General features: G+C 41.0%; 1 long non-coding RNA gene across 2 annotated transcripts in view; it reads left to right on the top strand.

Annotated features, from left to right (window-relative positions):
- LOC306928210 overlaps positions 1–16,939 on the top strand; it is a 58,690-nt gene that overhangs the window by 20,518 nt on the left and 21,233 nt on the right. The window contains exon 3 of one of the 2 annotated variants that reach the window (XR_013790653.1): positions 5,802–5,904. The exons of the other annotated variant lie outside the window; for it this stretch is intronic. This is a non-coding gene — a long non-coding RNA (uncharacterized lncRNA). Of the gene's footprint in view, positions 1–5,801; positions 5,905–16,939 lie in introns of those variants that run through there. 2 annotated transcript variants of the gene reach the window in all.

Genomic DNA, 16,939 nt, shown 5'->3' with positions numbered 1-16,939 from the left:
ACCTTTTCTCAGTGTTAGTCTCTCAAATCACGTCAAGTTCAACATCAAGACAGAGGGGATGGAAATGTCCTTTCACACTCAGAGCAGTCCAGGAGTATTGTTGTGCCTCTAATTTAATAATTTGAGATAGTCTAGGCTCTAGTCTAGGGTACATAAAAAAACTCTGAAGGCAAATGTAAGGCACATACTGTATGGGTATTGAAGGGTGCTGAATTTAAACGTGCTATATGCTCAACTAAAAAGGTAGAAACTTTGTGAAGAAAGTGCTTGGAATCGTTGTCTTCGGTGGTAAATAATTCATCAACCAATAACATCCAGGAGCAGGTTGATCCTAGGTGTATCATTTACTCACTTTGTTTCTGTTGTCAACATTCCTGCCGTTGCATGCCTTGATGCATTCCGTGCAGTTTCCTGCAGCTGCAGCTTTGGCAGAGAGGGCTCCATACTTCATACAACTGAATGAGTTGATCTCCCTGCAAGCTCTCAGCATCGGTGTCAGAGATGAACTGTGGCACTAACGTGTCAATATGTGGGACAGAATATCTGTAAGGCTCAGCTAGATACTGTATACCAGTGATAATCAACCTGTGGGCCAGGGCCCACTGGTGGGCCATGAGGATATTTGCAAAGTGGGTCTCCAAAATAGACCAAATAGAAGGGCGATCGCCTTTCACGTCCCCCTCAACAGTTATGACTGGTGACTTCAACCAGAACATAATGAAGCTTGGACAAGCCTGGTGCAAGTCAAATAAGCAACATTACACGAGAGGGTGTGCGTTACTGTCATTAATGGCACGCCTGCGTTGCTGCGGGATCGAGTCCAATAGGCCTAATACTCAATTTGGAATTGCGTGTTGAGGGACCTCTATAGAGAAAACCGCATTCACTTCCGCCCATATAGGGTGCAACACAAACGCGAACAGTAGCACCGTCTGTCATATAAACTGTATTTTCCACTGCAGCTTCCTCATGTCCTGTCGGCTGCACCACACAACTGGGTTGGCGCCCAGGCCTGGAGAGGGTCTATGCTTAGATCTCTGCGCACTTTTCTAGTTACGTAAGCAGCGCAGAAGTGCCATTAATGACAGTAACGCACACCCTCAAGTGTAATATTGCGATTATACAACAGTTACCCTTAAAACTAACTAACTAATCGCTAAAAAACATATTTTTTTAATGACAGATGTAGCCAGTACTAGCCACTAGGACCACAAATGTCCCAAGAAACTAGCTAACCTAGCAACCGAGTCTGCTGCGCTCTGGGAGAACAGCACAGCTGAATTCTTTGTTTTGATTAGGTGTTCCATGATGCTGGTTTACGGTCAGATTGCTTCCTCTAAACGACCTGTTGTATAATTAACAATCAACAACGTCTAGACGACGAGCAGATGCAACGTTATTGGTCCACAGTGGCACATATTTTTTTAAATGATGTTTAAAGTTTTCATTGTGATACTGCTAAATAGGAACTTATAGTAGCCTATGCTACGTTAGTTGCATTGATCCAAGCTGTAAAATAATCTATTGATTTGGCTGCAAATACTGCTCCAGAAAAGGTTGAGAACCACTGTTAATCATGAATTGGTTTAATCTGGCCTGTTCCAGTGTCACAAATGGTGAAAGATGACACTGCTGATATTAATAGACTCATTCCTTCTCCATGTTTGCTTTGGGATGTTGTCACATACCAAAACCACCAGGATAGACATCAGTGAAGATGGAGCAATAGACTGTCCAGACAGACAGACAGACAGACAGACAGACAGACAGACAGACAGACGACTTGAACTTGAACTTTACAGAGCAGATCTGGTTGATTTTAAATTGATAATTGATGAGGACCGAGGGGAGGCATGTATTGGGGGACATTGTTGCTATTACAATTTGAGTTTGAGCCACCAGCAACAAAGTATGGTTTCGCATAGTCAGGCCTTTTCCAGCAACTGCTTCCAGAGTACACAGCTGGTTAAGGGAAGCAGTTGTACAGCAATGTGTCAGTGGAACTGTAGCACTCATGGGAGCGATAATGAAGTTTTCACTTTTGGCTATAAAGCTTTGTCAGTAGTTAATTTCATTTGGATGATCTACAGAGGCAGGACTATTATCTTGTATTCATTTATTCATTTTTTCCCATAGACGTTTCAAAAAGTATTTATTTAAAGACATTTTAAACCTCGGACAAAGCCAACTGCTGTCAGGTGAATTCATCATGCAGAGTTAGATCACAAGATGCATGTTAATATAAGCATAGCAACACCTCTACTAACACACGTGCGACTTGAAACAACAGATGAGCTGTAAAGAGATATCAATACAATACAATTTGTCTGCTTGATAGCTAAAACTTGGGCAGGTTTCTTGCATATAAAAGTTGTGTTCCCGTAATTTTGCAATTTTGCAACGCATTTTGAGTATAGTATCTGTGACAATCATAAAAATCTGTCCTTCTGACAAAAACACACAATTTATTCTGAGTGTAGTGCTTTATTTAACACAGATGTTAACTATTACATGGTATTTGCATTTACTACTTTTTACAAAACATACGGTAATTGTTGAGAATGATTTCAAAATGATAACTAAAAAACATTGCATGGATGCACCTGGGACGTATCCTCAGTGATGTATCCCAAGGTCATCGGGGTTTCGGGTCTCTCGAACATCATACCCCTCACTCAGGTGACCCAGCCGGGGTGATCAAGTCCCGACTTACGTCCCAGTGGCTACCCTCAATCAGTCCCATAGGGATAGTTGATACTCCACTTTTTACTGTCATTTCATTTTCATTTCAAGTGTTATAGAAAATCACACCCGTGTGAAGTGAGTGGTGCAACTCCGTGTGGGGGTTCCCGGCGGGGGGGAGTTCCAGACCCACAGGAACGCACCCAGGGTGCCGGCCCGGTTCCGGCGAGCCGCCCCGCGTCCGAAACGGTTGAGAAATGACAGAGTTACCGTGTGCCGGTCCCTCTACTGTACTGTACTGTACTGGCACACCCGAAATCATCAAATATACAGTTAATATGTGCGTGTGTGTTTGTGTATGTGTTAGGTTGCGCACAGGTGGTGAAAAACAACCATGTTGTTTTCGTGCTCATACCCAGCCAGCCAGCCAGGCAGGCACCCACCCAGCCAGCCAGCCAGCCACACACAACTCTGTAAGGGAGTGGTTGCACCACTCAAAAATAAATTTGACACAAAGAGTACCCCATGGCCCTAATGTCTAATTATGTCTAGGGCATTCTCAAGCCCAAAGATGTTACTGTATTTACTAAAATGATCTATTTCTTGCTAGTAACTGATGTTATAAATAATGCACTGATGTTATAAATAATGCTGTTGGATACATTGCGCCCACCTTCTTGTCCCTTGAGGACTACCATTCAGTTTACTCTCCCGTGGGTCGGCACCACTACAACTTAAGGACTTTGGTGTGCGTATAATGCATAAGCATTCTCGTGCACAGTGGATACTATAATGAATTACATCTCCAATCCAGGTGTGCTGTATTGTCTAATTTATGACCCAATTGTCTGAAATATATTTCATCTAAAACTTCTTAAAACCCTGACAAAATCAACAGTGTAAGGCTCTAACATTTAAAGGGATATTTTACTTTTTTTTTAAACTTTTTTTATCATCTACTCAGGCTTTTGTGAACTAGCCTGGCTAATAAGCCAGACTAATATCACACAACACTGTCGCGGTATATTAGTCTGGGCTGGCTCCACTTGGATTTCATTTCCCGGGGGGCGGGTTCAAACATTTTCTCTTTGACGCAATTGGTCAGAGCTACTGTCAGTCAAAAGTCTCAAGCATTGAACGTCACTGTACCAAAGCCCGCCCATATTGCATACCGTGTCCCGATTGGTCCGACCTGTTCTCGGTTGTAGGAAAGAGGCGTGCTACTGAGCCTCGCCAGACCGTAATCCGCTGGTAGGCAAAAAAAAATTGCCAACGGCTGATTCGGTCTGGTTTATTAACCAGGCTATTTGTGAACACCCCGGACAGTTTTTAAATCGCTTTATTCAGTATTTAGATATTTGATACCCACCCCTTCCTATACAAACAAAAACGTTCAGTGACCTGACGACAACAACAACACAGGAGAAAAGGGGGAAGCAAAATGTCAGAGAACCCCTGCAAAGCCTTAAAGTTACCCAAGACGACTGTAGTTCAAACGAGGTCCATATACCAAGTTACCAACTCGTCTGCAAACACAAAGGATAAGCCAAACAGAGCTGTATCGACTTTCAGCACACAAGATCAACAATAGCAGCACTAGTCCAATAAACGGCGCATGCGGTGCAGTGGTCAAATGGCATGGAGCTCTGTTACTCTGTTCCTAGGGTTTGATATACAGTACGGCTCCAGTGACCATCAAATGAATTCCATGTGTGGAACGGGTGGGTGTTCCATGTTCTTAGGCAGACCTGAAACAGGGCCTGGCAGAGACACATCTCTTCCAAAAAGAGGCCATATAGGAAAGTCAGTGTATCATGTAACAGTTTGTCTGCTCTCTGCTGTTCAAGGGTTTGTCTGTGTGTATGATTTTTCAGTGAGTCTTTTTTTTTGGGTTATGTTTTCAATTTGGCCAAATGAGGTGTCGAGTGTAGACCATCACCACACTAGGACACGCACAGAAGCAGCCAGACTTTATACAGCATGGCTTCACCCCTAAACAGTGCATTGTGATTTTTATATAATACCATCCTTATCTGACCTGCCTGGCATACCTTGATGATACACATGTGGTAGTCACATGTGGTACTGAAAGTTATTCCTACAACAGACAAAAAAACATTTTCTTTACGCATTTAAGGACAATGCAAGATATTTTCAAATGCGTTACACCAGTTCACCAGCCAGCATGAGCGACAGAACAATTGATGATTGATTTATTGATTAATAAAATTGATCAATTTCTGAATTTAAAATAAATGTTACCAAATGTTTTATTCTCCTTATCTTAAATTAATCATATCAAAATGAACATCACTCCTGGAATGAAGTTGAAGTTTTCACCTTCCTTTCTGGAACTGAAAATATAGCACAACAGCTGTTTCCCGCACCTCCCAGAAAGCAGTGTTACTGAAAAACACCAACACAAGACTTTGAGTGTATAGTTGAATGTCATTTGCAAGAACGCTGTGTATCAAAACATTTAGCTGCACTAATGCACCACACCAATTAATTCATCCTTGCAAAGTAAAGACATTTGTTTTTTCACTATGTGTGCTTGTAGATAGAATCCTACATCCTGTGTTTTTCTTTGTAAAAGGACAAACCTTTCACCCTACTTGAATGCAAAAAATGGCATATGCTAGCAGGCGCTATTGTGTGACATTGAAATATTAGTTTACACATAAAGGACTACTTCGACCTTTGTTCATTTAAATGGTCCTCACTAATGCTTTATAAGATGGTACCATTATTGTCTACTCACTCTGTGTCTCAGAGGAGGGATGTGGACGGTAACCGGAGAAGTCGCCGGGTTACCGACTCGCGGCGAAAAGTCTGGACATGTCGCCGTGAAGGTCCCGAAAGTCCGGACGTGTCGCCGGACATCTCGCCGGACATGTCACCCCGAGACCACTTTTCGCTGCGGTGAGTTGGTTACTCGGCGACTTCTCCAGTACTGTGAACAGTACAGTTCATTGGTGAACCAACGTGTTTCGGCCCCCTCACAAATCCCCAAACCCAAACGAGTAGAGTCAATTATTTTACTATAGAAAGCTATTCAATGGGAATGCATCTCTCTGTAATGGTAAACACTAACAGTCTCTCACCTCCTTTTTTCAAAGGATTCACCAATGCAATGCCCTGGAATCTCAAGATACAAACTTCATGTTCAGTGGATTCCAATGTCTTGCTACTGGGGATTTTTCATCATGTTAAATGTTCACAAATTCTGATCTTTGGCTCTCCTGTGTTTTTTACAACATTAAAAGATACACCGTAGATTTGTGATCATCCCCCTCACTTTTATCTTTTTGCCTGTATCGGGATGCATTAAAAGAACAAAGATCCTCCTTGATCATAGCATTACAGTTTCACAATTGCTGCAAGGACAATTACCTGGCTGGAGGTAAAGTATCTAGAAATGTTGAGGTCTAAAAGTGTCATTTTTTGTTATCAAGCTATCTCTCAGATTCTTAGCACTTTTATTAGGGCTCAGCCCACCAATGAGATACAGAAATGGTACCGTCTTATAATGACCATTAATGGACCAATTACACGAAGACAGGTTGGAAATGGGTAAGAGTGCTCCTTCAGAGGAATATTCAAGTGACGGGTGGGTGTCTTAGCAGCGACAGGAAGGTTGAAAAGGGTCTTTGTTCGACTACACATGACCTCACGGGTCTCACCAGTAGGTTTTTTCCCGCCCCATGGCAAGGTCATGCACAAAGCTGAATTGAGTGTTAACTGGAAACAAGGCTAGACTACGGCAGTGAACGAGCAGCAGTCATACTGTAGATCTGAAAGAAATATATCTTCATGTGCCCATTAGTCCGAGCAGAGACGTGGCTCAGATTGACATTGAGGGTGTTAATGCTCTCCTCTGCTGCTTCTGAAGCACTCTCACCAAATAGTTTTGTTAACAGAACACTGTGTCCCTATATACGTAGTTGAGACCTATATAGTTGTTATCTCATGATATTCTCTTCTTTTCCATCCCATAATAACCAATATATAACAAAACTGAAATAATTTTAATTCACATTGCGGAGTGCAGACATTCTATACCAAACAGTGCTTCTCTCGTCAATCCACATTTAGGTCTATCCCAATTATTTCTATTCATGCCTGTCTGATCACAATCGTTTGAGATAATTGCAATAATCTTTCATTTAATTGGTCTTCACTATTGCTCTTTATAAGATGGTGCCATGTCTGTACTCGCCCTTTGTCTCAGAGCAGCACTTTGGACATTTCATCATCGGTAAGCAGGTTTAATCATCTAAAACAAGAGTTCATCAAGACTTTTATTTTTATTTTTTATCTAAGAACAATGGCTTCTACCATGCCAACTTTCTAGAGAATGAGCTGTAGTTTCTATTAGCTCTGATCCCCATGTATGATATAATGGTAGGCAGGTTTCTGAGAGCTGTTATTATTTTTTGCCTAATTATTAGATTAGCTTTCATGATAATTGCTTTCAATCATTTCAGACAGCCCTATCATTTCATATTAGTCAGACAGCCCTATCATTTCATATTAGTCAGGCAAATGAATGATCCAGTTGATATGTGGAAGTCAATACAGTTGTACTGAATCCATAACCCCAGGTGTTCACAATGCAAGGGTGTGTTTTTGTCTTTTCTGTCTTCATATCCTTTTTTTTTATTTTTAATATATATAGTTTTTTTTATTGGGGACAGCCAAGCAGTACATCTGATAAGAAAATCTTTGCACATAGTCACCCATTTTCTTTTCTTTTTTAAAATCATCACAAACATCAACAAACAACTACACCCGACACAAGGACAAACAGGACAACATAAAATAAAAATAAAAAATAAAAGTAAAAACGTTAAAACACAGGTCACATCATGGGTCACAGTCAAGAGTATTGTACACTTGTAAGAGAGGCACTGTCTGTTAATTCTGAAGTCCACAGTCCGCTATATTTGGGTCACACCGAGCAGTCTAATCCGGGGAGGTACGATTATTGAAGTATTCTATAAAGGGTCTCCAGGCCTTAGTGAAGCCTTCGACGGTTCCTCTGAGAGAGAATTTTATTTTTTCTAAGCTTAAGAAGTACATCACATCATTCTCAGAATAAAGAGAATAATTGATTTTCCAGAGAAAATGCAAAGCAAGAATTCATTATTTCCTTCTTTCCTGTGAACTGTCACATTTGTATGAAATGTGCTGCAGATTTGTAGCATCACACTCAACCCGTCACTCAAAGCTAGTACTTGGCTGTCCCTGATGACTGTGTCCTGCACAAATTGTAGTGCTGTAGAGGCTCAGGCCTCTATAGACCATATTCACAGTGCGGCCATGTTGGCATTTTGCGTTGAAAAAGCAAGGTGGCCTATCATTAACTTATGGCAAGATGTCAGCAGTGTGAATATGGTGAATAGGGTCAGAAGAGGAGCCCATTGCTGTATTGTAGCACCATCATGTGGACTGATTCAAAATACAGTACCTTTTATCACAGGGACGGAAATAATTGCTTGTCAGAAAAGCCGTCAGGTGGTGTCTTGATTTTAAACACATTGGAATCATTCTAGATTCAAACCTGATGTCCTGATGTTTACATACAGCATGTCCAAATGTTAGATCATAGTATGGCTATTGGCTAATATTATGAAATTAAATCTGGCTAACTTCATGCACATAATACCTCGTACAGATCGGCTTGTAGATGTGCTATTTCTGATACTTTTGAAAATGTATGAAAATGTTTCAAAAGATGAATTCATGCAGATGAATGGAAAGGCTTCTGATGATCTTTTTTGTTTTTTGATAATTTTATTAGACAATAAGATGCAAAACGGTACAGGGTACAGTAACGCACATTTGGCCAATAGGACATCACCGAAGAAAGACCTTGCGGTCTTGTTTCCATCCGGGTCCCATGCATGCATTCACAACAACAATAACAACAATTTAAATATCTCAACAAAAAAACGGATTGGAATAGAAATGAATTGGAGAGGGAGGGAATAGAGTTATGGCTTCTGTTGATCGGATGACAGTGACAGGTGAATTTTCAGTCCTTTCTTAAAGGAAACCAGTGATCATGCAAACAGAAGTAGCCTTTTCCCACATTGTATTACAAACTGGTCACAAACAACAAGCTTGTCAATGTCAAACAATGTGTCAAGCCTGACTGACACTGGACTGGAGGGCAAATATATTAAACTGCCATGTAGTACAAAAGTAAATGTATTTCATTTTGAACCATTTAGCAGATGTTTGTCTCATTTGTAAAGTTTAAATTCAACCATGGAGTCAGTTCATAATGCTACTACTAAGAAGGTTAGTAGTGGCAGGGCATTAGACTAACTTCCTCAAAGCATGTGAGCGAGTAGCGACAGCCACAATACCAGAGGTAGCGGAAACAACAACCTGGTACCACCCACCTTCCACCTATAGAACTAGCATGGGCAAATTCTCTTTCTACTGCACTGCCGCTGAAGTCTGGAATGCCCTGAAACCATCCTTTAAAAAAAATGTTGATCACTGGCTTCCTAGCCTCGGTACCCAGGCTTTCATCAATGGCTTCCTTAATTCATTTTGGGCGGGAACCCCTTTTGGTGTTAGCATTATGTTATGCTTTAGCAGCTATTGAAAAATAGCAGATCTACAAGCTCGTAGCGCGCCACCGAGTGGCGCGCTACGAGCTTGTAGGTCTGCTATTTTTGAAAAATCGAAGAACGACTGACAAAGAAACATAGCTTTTTCAGAGAACTGTCAGGATGTAGAAGACATTTTTAGAATCTGATCTCAAGTCAAAATGGGTTAATTCAAAACAGGCCTGAAAAACCCATCTTTCAGGAGGCCCAAAGGGGCAGACCAAACTCACCTCTCCCATAGAAACCACATAGAACCACAATGGAAACAATTAAGTCCCCATTACTTTTTTGTGTTTAGCCCAAATGTGTGACTGTACCTCGTGCTGTTTGCATTTCTGTCTAATAAAGTACACACACATGTGGTTATCATTGACTTCTATAATGAGACACTACTATCTTTCCTGGTCACATTTCCTGTTCTTCCATTCAAATAGCCTAACACACCATCTGTGTCCTCCTGAGTCCTAACTAGTGCTATTCTGGGATAGTGAAAAAAGAACATTTGTATTGTAGTGGCAATCCTTTGAGTTTTAGCCATGTGCTTAACATAATGGATGTCCAAACGTTTCCTGTTGCTCATAACAAAAGTATTTAGGTACATTTTCAGTCCAAACTTTAAGTCTGAGGCTGAGCACAGCATACAGAGCACAAGCACAATCAAGTTTTCCCCTCTTCCAAATTAACAATACCTGGCCAGGTCATTTTATGCTTCACTGTATAGCTCACATTTTGTCCCACAGATGGGTTCCCATTGTGAAACCTAATGTATTCAAAGACACTGATGGACCAATAAGGTATTCATATTCATATTTATTCATCAACGGTAATACAACATATCAGATTCTCTGAATGTGGATGTTTCTTTGTAAGTGGAACCAACTGTAGACTGAGGGACAGGTTGTCTGTAAGTGGAACCAACCGTAGACTGAGGGACAGGTTGTCTGAGCATGTTTATGCCATTAGGGCTCATAATGACAAAATACCCAATGGCTAAACATTACAGACATGCTGGCCATTGAAGTAGTCAGATGCATATACAATATGTAATGTGTATGTAATTAGTACAGCAGTCGTGCATTGCAAAACATAACACAATGACTCTGGCTTCCCTTCCACCCCTGCCTCCTAGTGACACCGGCACTTTAATCACCGGCAACATTTGATGCACTATGAACTACTGCCCTGCACTTTATATTTATTTCCCTGCACGGTGTTGTCTTATGTCTGTTGGTATTTGTGAAAAAAGAATTGAATGCACTCATGTTATGTCAAAGCAAATTCCTATGTGTGTATACACAAATGGCATATAAAGGTATCTGAATCTGAATCTGAACACTTGCCTCATTAATCAATAGATGCATGCAAAATATGTCATCAAGACATTAAATGTTTCTTCTTTAAAACGTCATGGGAAACCAATGATGAGCCATAGATGACAGAGATGATGTGAGACCACAAAAATTGTTACTTGTTCATAATCTTCATTGGATTAAAATGTACATGCTATATCTATAAATCATCTACGGTTAGCCCTCCGATTATGGTTAAAGACTGAACCTTTTTGTCCAAGCTCTTAAAATGTTGTAATCTGTATTAATGACATTCTGATATTTTTCCATAGGATATAGAGCAAAATGTCTTTCACCTCACCGCAACTGTACAGAGAATGTTATGACCAATGGTGGACAAAATACTCAACCACAGTATTTTTATATACACAGTAATATTACTCAACTATGTGAAAGTTGCTGTCAAATTTGTACTTGAGTTAAAGTACAGTACAATATTTGTCTTTTAATGTATGAATGTCATAAGTATCCCCAAAAAAAGCAAATAATCTGCAAGTAAAGAACAATTCATAAAAAACAACTTAAGCGGAGTACTCAAATAAATGTACTTTGTTACTGTCCACCACTGGTTATGACTAAACAACAACAGCATTGTCGCCTCTGAAAAAACATTTCCTCTATGCTCAAATTCCACTAGAAAAAAAACCGGTTGGTGCAGCATGGTACTGTATGTAGGCACACCAAATTGATCCACAACTTTGTGGAATGAGCCTCTTCAGCAACCCAGGACTTCGGAAGGGAACTCTGACGACAAGTGACACCTCACTTGGGGTATTTGACAAACTGACACTCAATGATGCACAAGTGTCCAGCTCAGCTTGTCAGATACACTAAGTGGGGGGCCTGTTCTCTCACTGTGAACCATAGATGTGCCTGTAGAATACATGGAAAGGAAAATTGAAGATGCATTTCCAAAAGAAAGGCTGCAAAAAATAAAATGCATTAATCAAAATTAATACTCAGGATTTCGCAGTGTACATGGCTGCACACACAGTACAGTACAGATTAATTGTTCAGACAAAATAAAGGATGTTATGCTTTATGCTTTATGTTGTCCCCCTACCTTCAACCCCCAGTTGCACGTGTCGTGTTATCACACACAACGTTTAGATATTGCATTTCTAACACTTATTTTTATAGATGTTTTAGAACTGCCACTAGCATTACCTGATGATGTGGTTGTGGTGTCCTAGTGGAAGGCTGTTGTCTCTCTCTCTCTCTCTCTCTCTCTCCCTCTTACCAGCCAGTTTGAGGTTGAAGCTGATACTGTGCATGCGCCAAAATGTTTGACCATTAGGCTTCAACATTGCAAAGAGGAAGTCAAAATAAGGAAGATAACTGTGAAGCTAGCAGGCAGGAAATATGTGGAAACTGTGTCATCATGACATGGTTGTGAAATGCGGTGGATGGCTTTGGAGCTGCCTGTTTCAACTATACTTTAGATTTTTGAAACTGTAAAATGAATATAAAGATGCATGCATCTTTTTTTTAATTAGTTATCAGCCCTCCATAAATCAGATTTTCAGTTTTCACAATGGGTCCATTGGCATTTAATTGGTTCCATTTGTGTACTTAAGTTACCGGTTAAAGTAGTTAGTTATTGTAGTCTCTTATAAGCTATTCCTTACTATACAATACTATTGTTTTATGTTGATGCTGAAAAACATTATACAAAAATAGAACAAAAGGGGAATTAGCCACTGATGTATTTAACCCATTTTGGGCGGGAACCCCTTTTGGTGTTTCAAGCATTCTGTTATACTTTAGCTATTGAAAAATAGCAGATCTACAAGCTCATAGCGCGCCACTCGGTGGCGCGCTATGAGCTTGTAGGTCTGCTATTTTTGAAAAATCGTAAAAATGCGGCACAAATCTTTGAATTCTAAATGGGTTAATACTAATGGGTGACCTAAAGTGACACTGTGTGTTGAGCAGCCTAAAGGGCCATTCACACTGAGCACTATACTGTATATAACTATAACTGCAGCCAGCCTGCACCGCTCGGTTCACACCAGTGTGATTTCCCCTGTCTTTTAGCTGCCATTATCTGTCTCTGCCTCCTCCTGCTCTTGAGGACAGGCTCCATTATCTGTCTCTGCCTCCTCCTGCTCTTGAGGACAGGCTGCATTTATATATATTTTGTCTGTGCAGTTGAACTGCCACCCATCAAGGAACAGTCTGAGACAAAGAAAAGTGCGGGAAAGATTGCCACTGCAGGCTTGCCCGCCCGCTCACACACAACCATACGTCCCAAAAACTTTCCTCTCTTAGACTATCAATCAAGTGCAAACACACCAGTCACTAGCTTTGCACATCAGTGCTGTCACCCTACTTCACCAGACTACCTACAGTGTGACTTTTCCCCCTCCAGAACCCCACAATCTATGGACTCCTCCACCCCATCCAGTAGAATTGTTTGTTACTTTTAGTGCTGTCACTTTTTTGCCAGGTTATTTATTATTTCCCAAGCAGCTTTTAACATTCTCAAACTAGTTAGTAGACTGTCTCCATACTGTAATTCTGTGACCTGTCGACCCGCCACACAACCGTTTTTAGCCCTCCGGCACTCATAATACTGTATACAGTTGGGTGCCACCGATATTGTCCCTTATCATTTGACCCATTTAGGCCTGACCTCAAAATTTTAAAAAATCCTTCTAAATCCTCCAGTTTTCTTAAATAAATATTTTCACGATTTTTCAAAAATAGCAGACCTACAAGCTCGTAGCTTGTAGATCTGCTATTTTTCAATAGCTAAATTATAACATAATGTTTAAAACACCAAAAGGGGTTCCCGCCCAAAATGGGTTAACTGTCCTTTTGCGCAGATCACGCAAGCCTCAGCAAAAAGAAAAGGACAATATCGATGGCCTCCAACTGTATTTGATGCCCTTAAGTCTCTTCAGTTTGCATAACTTCCTTATGTTACAATGTGATCAGTGCAATATACTGCAGGACAGCCGGCAACTCGCTATGCTTCCCTCTACAGCCATTGGTCTACAGCAGGGGTTCAGGGGTCCTTGAAGTCAACTCGCTATGCTTCCCTCTACAGCCATTGGTCTACAGCAGGGGTTCAGGGGTCCTTGAAGTCGGTTAGTGCTTCCCTCTAGTCTACAGCCATTGGTCTACAGCAGGGGTTCAGGGGTCCTTGAAGTTGGTTTAGTGGTTACTAGTTAACGGTTATCATTATTGCATTTACAAGTACAAATATTAGTATATTACTGTTTGCTCTCTATTCTGACCCAAATCCTAATCTTAAAACTTAATCGAACAAATTCCCAAGTGCGCAATACTAGGCGCCCTGTCATTTTGGCTCTACGTTTAATATTTTCACACATGGCATCAACACATGGTGCTGTGTGCTGGCACACTACACACTCTGTCTTTCTTTTATCTGTATTGTATTGTGTTTTTGTATGGACATAGTGTTGGGTGCTGGCACATATGCACACATGGCATCAACGCATGGTGTTGTGTGCTGGCACAGCACACTATACACTCTGTCTTTCTTTTTATCATTCATTTTTTAAGAGCCTGCCCAGGGACTACAGATGAAATTTAGCTTTGGCTAACTCTGGCCCATTTACATTGAGGTGAAAACTGCCATGTTGATTAATGAGCTTTGTCCCTGTCAAATAAATAAATAAATAAATACATTTTCACAGAAAACAGAAGATCTACACGCTCACAATGTGTTGGGTTAACTTAGTGACATGTTGTGAGCTTGTACATGTGATATTGTTTATAGAATGTTAGCCCCTGAACAGGGATACTAGCGTTCAAGTGGTAAAGTTATCTTAGATTGATGTCCTATAGACCAGTAGTTCCCAAAGTGGGGTCCGGGGACCCCCAGGGGTCCTTGAGGGAGTTCCAGGGGGTCCCCAGCTAAATGATAGTTAGGAACCAAATGGACCCTTATGGGTCTGTAACTCAGAGAGTGCACACTCTCTGAGTTAAATTAACTTTGATGTTACAATATGTATTAGGGTCCCAGAGATAGAAAGGCCATTACATAGGGGGCCATAGCCTATAATTCAGGTCAAACCGGGGGCCCTAGAGCCGTACAAATCTTCTCTTATGCGGGTCCTTGGCATGTATTTTCAAATGGGGGTCCGCAGGCTAATGAGTATCATTTTGGGGGTCTTTGACATGAAAAGGTTTGGGAACCACTACTATAGACAAATCTAATGGGAGTCTGTGGCCTAAACATGCATGTATTTGGTATCTGTGAAATGAAAAGAAAAAGTTGAGAATCACTGGTATAGAATAAGGTTGAATGATGAATGCATATTAGTGGAATGATACTGTCTCATGCTTATTCTATGGCCGTGGTCCTTCTTTACAATTTGTGTATGTCATGATGACAGCCCACATTCTTAACTGGTCACGCCGGCCACACCCATTTCAACTCCTTTTTTAGGACACAACCACCAAATATAGAGGAAGTTGGAGGTTAAAAAAAGAACAGTGTCACCCTTTCTGGGGTTGAGAAAGAAATGATAGTGCAGCAAGAATTAACTGAATTTCCTCCTGTTGCAAACAAACTGCAGGAAATGTGCATATCGTAGCATCTGAAATACTATACTATACAATTTACAATTTACAATTTAGGCATTTAGCAGACGCTCTTAATCCAGAGCGACTTACATTAGGCAAGAACAAAAGTATGGGAATACATCATATATATAAAATGCATTTATCAAGAAACATGCGTAAGCTAAGAACGTAACTAGAACATATCTATATAATGACACTATACATATTAACTATACATATATACTATACTATGCTATACATATGTACTATGATGTGCTATGACTACATACAATGCAATTATTGTGCTGTCTACATGACATGCTACAAGTCTGTTTCAAATGCTATCTATATACTATATATATATATATATACTATACTATACTATACTATACTATACTATACAACAGGGGTTTGGCTGGGGACCCCTGGAAATGCTTTGGCCATGTCTCGCGACCCCCGCCCTCCCTCCCCACCCCCATTACAAACTGACTGCAAAAATAACCTTAATAATAGAGAAAATATATCATAAATGAATACTGAAACCAGATAAGCATTATGGAAAGTTTATGCATGCACTATGTGTACTATGTAAACTCCCTTACGGAGCTATGTGTGTGGGTGGGTGGCTGGCTGGGAGGCTGGCTGGGTGGGTATGAGCACGAAAATAGCATGGTTGTTTTTCACCACCTGTGCGCAACCTAACACACACACACACACACACACACACACACACACACATTAAGTGTATATATGATGATTTCGGGTGTGCCAGTACAGTACAGTGACAGAGGGTACAGTAGAGGGAGCCCCACACGGTAGCTCTGTCATTTCTCAACAGTTTCGGACGTGGGGCGGCTCGCCGGAATCAGCCCGGCTCCCTGGGCGCGTTCCTGGGGGTCTGGATGTTCCGGGGACCCCCCCGGGGACCACCGGAGACCCCCACATGGTAACTCTGTCATTTCTCTACCATTTCGGATGTGGGGCGGCTCGCCGGAACCGGGCCGGCACCCTGGCCGTGGTCCTGTGGGTGTGGAACTTCCGGGGACCCCCCGGGGACCCCCACACGGAGTTGCACCACTCATTTCACACGGGTGTGATTTTTATTTTATTTTTTAATAATTTGGGGACCCCCCCAAAATATTCTGGCGACATCGTTTAATTTGCCCGTCTGAACGCACCATAAGGGTCTCCATGATGTCACAAGAGGTCAGATCCATATATGGAGATCTAAGTGTCTCCATGATGTCACGAGGCGCGATACCATATATGGAGACGTGGGTGACTAACTAACTAACGGACGGGATATGCAGGTTTTCATAGTAAACGTGACCTTCGGTCGCAATAAAGACGCACCAGATTTAGTCAAAGACAGGAAGTCTACTGACTTGCATCATCTTTGGTGTTTAACTGATCACCTGATCATCACTTTGTTTTGTAGCCTACATTTCCACATACTTTCTGTTTTGCAGCTGAGAATTGTTCTATTGGTAATGTCTACTGTATGTATGCATGTCATTTATGCACATAGGCCTTACAGCTTTTGGGATCACATAACATTATTATAGCAGTATCTCCACTTCCAATATTACATGAGAAACAATGGGAATATTGTACCTTGGGAATATTATACAATGTAATAATGTAAGTTATTCTTCTATAATTTTAGGTTAGAATTTAGTTAAGTACAGTTTAAGAATAAAGGATAATTGTAAAAATCCATAGGCACCCAGATATTATGAGCTTCAATAT

The sequence above is a fragment of the Electrona antarctica genome (assembly GCF_951216825.1).
Source record: "Electrona antarctica genome assembly, chromosome: 8".
NCBI lineage: Eukaryota > Metazoa > Chordata > Actinopteri > Myctophiformes > Myctophidae > Electrona > Electrona antarctica.
The sequence above is the reverse complement of the archived record's forward strand: the minus strand, read 5'-3'. Positions and strand labels throughout refer to the sequence as shown.